The sequence below is a fragment of the Monodon monoceros genome, unplaced genomic scaffold, assembly GCF_005190385.1.
Source record: "Monodon monoceros isolate NGI ecotype Baffin Bay Population unplaced genomic scaffold, NGI_Narwhal_1 Super_Scaffold_14, whole genome shotgun sequence".
NCBI lineage: Eukaryota > Metazoa > Chordata > Mammalia > Artiodactyla > Monodontidae > Monodon > Monodon monoceros.
Genome location: NW_021703770.1, coordinates 59980633 through 59990009, shown reverse-complemented (window position 1 = coordinate 59990009; position 9377 = coordinate 59980633). Strand labels below are relative to the sequence as shown.

The window sequence follows — 9377 nt, the reverse complement described above, 5'->3', positions numbered from 1 at the left end:
TGGCTTTCCATCTTTGCAAATGTTGTAAAGGAATGTCAGCGTTTATTTATTCACTCTACAGAAGTATTGAGGACTTACCATATATCGTATGTGCTGAGCATTTAAATATAAATAACACCAGGTTCTTGCCCTCAGGAAATTAATACTCTTATGGAGTAGATACTTGTAAACAAATAATTTTAGAAGCCTCTGGAAACACTTATAGATACACACATATACAAACTGCTGTGAGAGAAGAGAGAAAGGAGCAATAATTTCTAATAACAGATGGGTCTTAAAAGTCTTCAAAAAGAAGAAACATTGAGGTTTTTTGCAAGCTGTTCACCTAACCATCAAAATATATAAATCTGTCACAGGTCAGCAGCGTGAAATATCAGAACCATGGTACCTTCCAGAGAAAATGTAGAATTGTAAGTCTTGTAGCTCCTGTTAAAATTCAGGCTAATATAAGGGAGATTCAAAGCAGAGATTCTATAGATAAAGAAAATGTGGTACATGTATATATATATATGCAATGAAATACTACTCAGCCATAAAAAAGAATGAAATAATGCCATTTGCAGCAACATGGATGCAACTAGAGATGAGCATACTAAGTGAAGGTAAGTCAGAAAGAGAAAAACAAATACCATATGATATCACTTATATGTGGAATCTAAAATATGACACCAATCAACCTATCTGTAAAACACAGTCTCACAGACCTGGAGAGCAGACTTGTGGTTGCCAAGGGAGAGGGGGTGGGGGGGGATGGAGTAGCAGGTTGAGGTTAGCAGATGCAAACTATTATATATAGAATGGATAAGCCACAAGGTCCTACTGTATAGCACAGGAAACTGTACTCAGTGTCCTAAGATAAACCATAATGGAAAAGAATATATATATATTATATATATATATATATATATATATATATATATATATATAACTGAGTCACTTTGCTGTAAAGCAGAAATTAACACAGCATTGTAAAACAACTCTACTTCAATTAAAAGACAAAAGAAAAACAAAGCAGAGATTCTAAGTGTATGAAAGACATTATCTATCAACTTATTTAGAAAATAGGACAGGTTTGGGCCAGATGCAGAATGTGATTTTGCCTCTCCATGTCCCTCTGAATCTTGGTCAAAAGCTGCAGGAATAGGGGGCTCCCCATCCGCAACGGGTCATTAGGAAGAGCCCCACAGAACTCTTGTGGAAGGTGCTCCTTCTTGGGGTCCCTCTGCTTCTAAGCCCTCCTCCGTTCCCCTCCTGCATCCAGGCTTCTACTGAAGAGCCCTAGCAGATCAGCATCCCCTCATGACTTGCGCCAGCAGCCAGGAGATGCCTCTAAACTCCCTTTGACGTGGTTTACGTAGAATTGAATGGTAGGGAGAGTTCTGTGGTCTTTACTTCTCCTCAAATTCATTTCCATTCTCTCACACAGCAGATTTCAGTGGCTTGACTTTTGTGAATACAATTTCCTGTCAGACATTTATTTTGTTTGTTTAGTTCTATTTAGTAAATACAGGAAACACTCTCATAGTCATCCCCCAGAACTAGAACTGTCCGCTACTAGGAGCTAAAAGTAAGAGGGACTCAGAGGCATTTCAACAAATACTGACATTGACACAGAATCTGTCTTCCTTTATTCTAAGAATCCAAAAATAAGGCCCAGGCAATTATTTTTCACATACTTAAGTACACTTCAGCTAAAAATAATGCTGTGTTTTAATATCTGTAAGTTAGAATTCTCATCCAAGCAAAAATATTCTGACTCCTTGGGGCTCCATAAACATGGGATGATAAACATCCCTTAGGGAGATTGATCCAATAAAATCTCTCAGCCCCTCAGTGATTTTCCCCTCTCCAATGTAAGTCCTTATTAGGAAAAGTAAGAAGAGAACTGACCTAGTTTGGTCTCTGTTAGGTTATGGTTGTCTGATAAGCAATTGCTACACATTCCCTCCTTCAGGCCCAATTAACGGTCCTCTTAGTGAGACATTATTATCTCTATTTCCCCTAGGAGAAAATAGATTCAAGGGATTAAATAACATTTCAAAGATCACTTAGCCAGAAAAGTGTCAATGCTGGGATTTGAGCCATGGTTGATCTTATTTTAAATGACTACTTCCAGATTTGTGAGATTTAATCTGTTCTTGACACATGTATGGAAGAGTAGACTCTCTTCCTCTAGCCCTGGTTTTGGAGGAAAGGATTGGAGTAATGAGATAATTTTCTACAACGTACAAGATCATGTACATCCAACATCACATTAATAATTAAATATGGTTTAATCGTACATGTGGTTATGTTTGGGTGCAGGTGAGACTCACAATTCAATAGCAACAAAGAGAATGACTTGGTATTTAGATTATAATATCTAGCCTGTACACCATATCTTCTTTACTCTCTTTGAATATATTGAAACAAAACCACTTTAATGTAAAATGGCTTAACAGTGAAGTAATAGAATGTCCTTGGTTTTTGGTGTGTGTTTGGGTCTTCCTGGTGTTCCAACTATATTCTTGGTCAGGAGATTAGAGCTCCTTCCCAAGACCCTATAGGTTGATATTATTGCCTTCTCTTATCTTTTAAGTTACCTGCCAATCAAGAAGATGGACAATGGCCTTTGTTTTTCATATAGGAGGGCAGGACATTCCAGGCCTTTCCTGGCTCAACAACTTCTCTGAGTTGGTCTTGGGGCTTTAGCATCTCTGTCTCACTTGGTGAGGACGTTGTTGTGGCTTAAGGTGACTCTTTGGGATGCAAGAAAGTAACCCTCACCTCCAAGTTCTGACTCCATTTGTATTTCTCAACTCTCTGCTCCTGTCATGGCTCGTCTGATATCTTAATTTTGGTACCAGATTAGTCCTTTCATAAGACCCAGCCTAAAAGCAGGCACTGTTCTTCATTTTAAATTTGCTCTTATATTTGTGTTAAACTCCTCTGATTTTCTTCCTAGGGAAGCCTGCATAAATTTAACTACAAAAGTCCCTTTTGACCTCTATATGTCATTGGTGCTCAAAATATGCTATCAGTAAAATAGTTTTTGCTGCAAGTAATAAACACCTGGATTCCAATGGTGATATCATCAAGGATCCAAGCGCTATCCATCTCTTCTCTGCCATTCTCTGGTTTGGTTCCATCTTTAGGCTGGTAGCAATATAGCTACAGCGATTCTAGTTTTCTCATTCTGGTACAATATCTAGAAAAGAGGAGACTATCCTTTCCTTGAAGCTCTCTCTTTGGAGCCAGGAAAATATTCCCTGGAAGCCCCTGCAGACCTCTCCTCATGTCTCATTGGTCGTTTGCCCATTCTGGATCCACTCACTGGCAAGAGGTATGGACCTGCCATGATTGGCTTAGGCCAGTTACATGGGTAGAATGAATGTTGGAGAATCAACTACAATATTCGTGTGTAGAGAATTTTTTCCAAACATTATAGATAATGGTGATGTTACTGTACTATTTGGTTGTGGGCTTAGTGTCTTGACACTAGAGTCTATTGAAAACAGAGAAATATTTTATATAGTCTAATGTTACTATTGGTTGCAAAACTGTAAAATATGTTTAATGCAATGTTCCTGTTGTATTTATAGGTCCTACCACATGCTGGAGCTCTCTCATATAATGCCAAGAAATGTATCCAAGACTAAAATGTGAATGAATTGTATTATCTACTTCATCCTTTTAGGACAAACATGCAGCCTTAAAAATGTAGGAGGATAAGTGATGCTTTTTACTGTTGCCTAGTTGTAGCGGAGGTCCAGGGGCTGAAAAAAATTCACAGGGATCAGTCTGGTTCTGCAGACATGCTAAGAGATTGTGATACTGATTTTACCAGCATTAGTAGATCATCCACCTCCATAACATTAAGAAAGAAATTGAAGGCAACAGTAGATATCTTTGATGAGGTTTATCAGTGCGTGTGTGTTCCCTTCCCTTGCTATGAGTGAGTGGAGAGGGGAGCTTATGCTATGTGAGAGGAGCTGCAGGAGTACGACTCAGGGAGCTTGGCATATGCTTATCAGTATTTGGAGGAGATGGAGACTGGTGCCAAGATGGACACCTGAAAAGGTTTAAGAGGAAGCTACTGGCCAACCATTCTGAAGGCAGAGCAAGGGGAGATTAAAACAATAAGAGGGAGCGACTTCTCCACTAAGAGCAAGGATGAGATGTGCGTTTCCCACAATGATCAAAACTCACAGGAGGATGGCAGGCTTGAGACCTCTCAAAGGTGATTGGGTAGTCTTAAACCATAGAGCTATGAAGAAACAAGGCGAGTGGGATGTGGTGGAAGCCAAAGGAAGAGAGTGGGCAGCAACAGCAAACATTTCTAAGATATTGAGTGACCATTGGATTTATTTATTTTTTAAATTTTATTTATTTATTTTTGGCTGCATTGGGTCTTCGTTGCTGCGCACGGGCTTTCTCTAGTTGCGGCGAGCGGAGGCTACTCTTTGTTGTGGTGCATGGGCTTCTCATTGCTGTGGCTTCTCTTGTTGCAGAGCACGGGCTCTAGGCGCACAGGCTTCAGTAACTGTGGCACGCGGGCTCAGTAGCTTTAGAGTGCAGGCTCAGTAGTTGTGGCGCATGGGCTCAGTTGCTCCGCGGTATGTGGGATCTTCCCAGACCGGGGCTCAAACCCCTGTCCCCTACATTGGCAAGTGTATTCTTAACCACTGCACCGCCAGGGAAGCCCCGTTGGATTTAGTATAAAGCTCATTGGCACCTTTGCTGGTGAGGGAACAAGCCAGGCTATAGCAGGTTGCATTTTCATGGTGATCAATTATAGGTCTGATGGAGAGCAAGGGAGGACATTTTAAATCTGTATGTGTTATTTATTTTATTTATTGCTACATAGCAAATTACGCCAAAACTTAGCCACTTAAAACGGTGCACATTAATTATTTGACAGTATCCATAGTCAGGGATTGGTCCTCTGCTTTAGGGGGTCTTAGAAGGCAGTAATCAAGGTGTCAGCCAAGAGTGGAATCTCATCTGAATGCTTGACTGGGAAGAAACTCTTCCCAGGTACATGTAGTCATTGGTAGGATTTAGTTCCCCCAGAACTGTTGGACAAAAGGGCCCAGTTCCTAGTTGGCTGTTGACAAGAGGATGCCATCAGCTTCTTGCCACAGGGGCAGATCTGGGGGAAAATTCACTTCCAAGATTTTTCAGGTTGTTGGAAGGACTTCGTGGTTGCAGGACTGAGGTCTGTGTTCCCTTGCTGGCCATCACTTGGAGGCTGGTCTTCATTCCTAGAAGCTGCCTGGATTCTTCATCATGTGGTCCCCTCCATCTACAGAGCCAGCAATGGCATGGTGAATCCTTCTCATGTTTCAGGTCTCTCTTACTTCCTCTTTTACCATTAGCCAGAGAAAGCTCGTTGTTTTTAAGGACTGATGTGATTAGACCCACCCAGATCATCACCATATCTTGAGGTCAAGTGTGCCATGTAACATAACATAATCATGAGAGTCATATCATATTATATTCATAGGTTCTGGGGATTAGAACTCAACATATTTGGGGGCCCAGTTTAGAAACTCTGCCACCACAGGCAGTTTGATTCATTAAAGTGTGGGAGCCAAGAAAGCAATACAAACTGCCAGAAAGATGCAAGTCACAATGGTGTGTGAACAGCAGGAGGTGGTGATCATTGGGGCCTATCATACCATGGTCTGCCAGCCACACCATCTAATGTTCTTATTTTCTCTGCAAAGTAGGAGGCTGAGAGTAAGCAGGAGTCGCTATGACCAGAAGTTTAGGAAGAGAGGGGAAATTTTCAAATAGTCACAGTGGAGAACAATGAAGCCCACAGACTAGGGAAGCGCAGAAGGATTGCTGGACAGTTCCTGATGATGCCTTGAAGTTGGAGGTTAGGAATTTCACTTATGCTTCCAGTTTTCAAAAATCTCAGTCTAATTTATGTAGCATAGATACAAGATGGCATTTATAGATTTCTGAATGATCTGAGAGGCTTTGATTAATTCAGTTATAGCAAACAGGCCATTCTTTGCAAGACCATCTGATGGACAGCCATGGCCCCAAGGAGATATTCCACCCAAAGTCCACAGATTTACACTGTTTATTTTAGGGGAAAATAACCAAAATTTTAGTCAATATCATAGTACAATTAAAATTTGAAATTACTACTAAGAAACGCAAGGCATAATTGGATAAATTTTTAGTGTTAAAACAATTGAGCTGACAACATTGAGTTAGCAACTGCGTTATTAGATTTCAAAGTTTTGTTAGGATTCTCCAGTCTTGCACAACTTGAACAACTGTGCATAGAACAAAGCTATTGAATGAAAATAGCATTCAATAGCTCTTATGTATATTGCTGGGCAGCAGAATACTCTTCTGAACTTAGACAAGTTACTTAACTTTTCTGAGCCTTAGTTTCTTTATCTGAAAAACTGGAACAATAATATATCTCTCACGGATGAATTATAAGTACTAAATGAGACCACATATGTAATTAGAACAGAGTAAACAATATATATATTGCATTTACTTATTATAAATGTGTTTTATTGCTCAATTTACTCAGAAAAGAATTATTAATCCAAATGTTGTCATGCTAACCTAAATCATTGTAAAACCAAATCGATGCCCAAGGCCATTTCAAGACCCAAAAGGAACTGAAAGCAAATCTTGGAAATTTTTTTCTTGCTGGGAGGGAAAAATGAAAACAAATGCAACCCCCTTTTCCATAATAGACACTTTATCTTAATTTTCTACTTGTTCAAAAGGCTGATTTACCATCACTTATTACATTCTGATGTTGGCAAAGAACCGAATTAATTCTCTAATGGAATTGACCTATAAATGTTCATATTTCAAAAGGCTTAGTAAATAAATATTAATCAGAGAATCTCACAAGAACTATGAATGAAAAACATGTGTATGAGTTCAAGAAAGAAATGAATGTAATCAGACTGCCAGTCGATTTTGAAATTGGAGAAGAGACTAAACGGCTAATTTCATGACAAATGGGAATTACTCATTGCCAAAATACAATGGATGGTTTGTTGTAGGCGCAAAAAAAATGTACGATATTAATTGAATTTTAATTATATTGGCCTTTCCTGTGGTCTTTTCTGTTCACATAAAACTTGAACTTTGCAATTCAATTTAACTGAAATTGGGCAGTGAAGTGTATTTTAATTTAATATCTGCTCTTTTGAAATTAAACCATCACTGATAATCATGAAATATGTTATGGATACATGTGCTATTTTTATACCACAAGCCAAATTTACATTTTATATCATAAGCCTCATTCAAACTACTTTAATGGTACATATACAGAATTAAAGGCTGGAGTGATTATTTGAAATTTCCAATCAGTTTTGACAGCTTGATTCTACTTTTCTCAGGAAGCAACATTTGCTGTAATATAATTCTCACAATTAATTTATTTGGATGAATTAGAGCCATCCGATATAACATGGAACTACAAAGACCAACACCGAACTCAAGATCACACACACACACACACACACACACACACACACACACACCCCACATACAAACACCTTGACTATGGTACATACATGTTTAAGGTAATACTCACTCATTAATTCAATGAGAGAACAAAATTGAGCTCCACATCTTGGTGTCAGGCATTGACCTTTGTTTTAATAGACACAGTATTAAACAAGAAATAGTTGCTGACCTTAAAAACCTCACAGATCAGTCAGAGAATGAAACAGGCAACTGCAATGTCCTGTCATAAGTGTTCCAAATAGAAGGTATATAGGCTCATAGAGGAAAGCCAACTCCTATTCTCCTATCCCAGCCAAGAGACGACTTTTAGGAGGAGACAAAAAATATGGCTGACTCCATACATTGGCATAGATGCCCCTAGAAAATCTAGTCAATCCATATGTCCTACTGATTATGGGCTTCTAGTCTTCATATATTTGAATTACAATACATTTCTTTTTCAGACATCTAGTTTGCTCTATGAACATCCAGTTTCACCCATCCTCTTCTCATGTAGCTAGACTGAACAAATGAACAGAAAATATAATTTTTGATCTTTAAATATATCCTGAAAAAACTTAAGATAGGGTAAAGGCGTTAAAAAAATATGGGAAGATAAACTCTAATGACAAAGAAAGAGAGTTAGTTCAGAGAAGAGTTCTCTACAGAGGTGATGATAAGGATGATGGTGGAGATGGTAATGACATGATGACAATAGGGAGGGAGACAAATGAGGTGGCCAAAGCTTAAGCCAAAAGTTGCCGGATGCTAAATGCAGCTCTGTAATATCTCCACTACATAGTGCTGATTCCCCAGAACAAGTTGTGTCTTGTAACTGATTTGTTAGATGCTTAAATGAAAGACTGTAAAACTGTGAGAATAGCACCATTAGTACTGTTCCTGGTTCTGTTACATTTTGTTCTTTTCCCAAATTGCTTGTTTACTCTTTTAAAAATCTTATTTATGCTTTCTAGGACGGATCACAGTGTATTTTAAGTAAGATCATCACCATCACTATTTCTTATTGAATAGAAAATTTCACAATTCTCAAGGCAAGTAAACAATAAATTCTCATTTTAATGAAGATTTTGACCTACAGCAAATTAAACATGTCTAATCTTTTTTCAGCAATAGAATAAGTTCCCAGCAAGAGACCAGCCAAAGAAATCCCAAGTAATGATTTTCCTTGACATTAATGTTATTATTTCTTCATCTGGGTAGTTAGTCCTGTTCCTACCCTCACTCCTATCCACCCCCCCCCAAAAAAAGCTTTTAATGATGTGAATCCTTTTTGCTATAACCCTGACACATCCAGGCAAAAAGCAGAGCATATATCTGAAGTAAGCAATTCTCTTAATTCAAGAATAATATAATTTTCACTTCTATTGTAAGTCATGTTATATATCAAGATTAAAGAGAAAAACACTATTGCAAACCTACTCAGTTCTTCTTCTTAAATCCTTTCTACATCCAATAATTCCAACCATCTTTCTCCTCTTTATTTATACCCAAACTAGACCCAATGATAAGGATTTTCCTCTAACCAATAATCATCTTCATAAGACACAAAAATTTATGTTCATTTTAAAAGGTATACTTCCTAGAAGTAAGTTAACTGTTTACTGGTCTATACTAATGTTTTTCGGTATTAAAGTTGTGGTGTTATCCTTCTGGATAATGAAGAAAAACATACATAGACGATTATTTTGACTTTATTGTGCAAAGCCATGGGATAGAAAACGAGCAACCCCAGAAAGTCTTTTGTTTTCCATTTGCTTTTATATGTCTAGGTATCTGAAAGTGACGATTAAATGATCAAAATATCGACAAGCAAGGTAGACCATGGGTAGCATGAGATTATTTCAATGGTTTTAGTGCAACATATATGAATCTGGCAT

The 9377-nt window shown here is 38.2% G+C and overlaps 1 long non-coding RNA gene across 1 annotated transcript; it reads left to right on the top strand.

Annotated features, from left to right (window-relative positions):
* The first annotated feature begins 3467 nt into the window (after positions 1-3467).
* On the top strand, positions 3468-8483 carry LOC114895449. The gene is made up of 3 exons (XR_003793556.1): positions 3468-5306; positions 5712-5863; positions 8454-8483. It is a non-coding gene; the product is annotated as an uncharacterized LOC114895449 (long non-coding RNA).
* Positions 8484-9377: the final 894 nt, after the last annotated feature.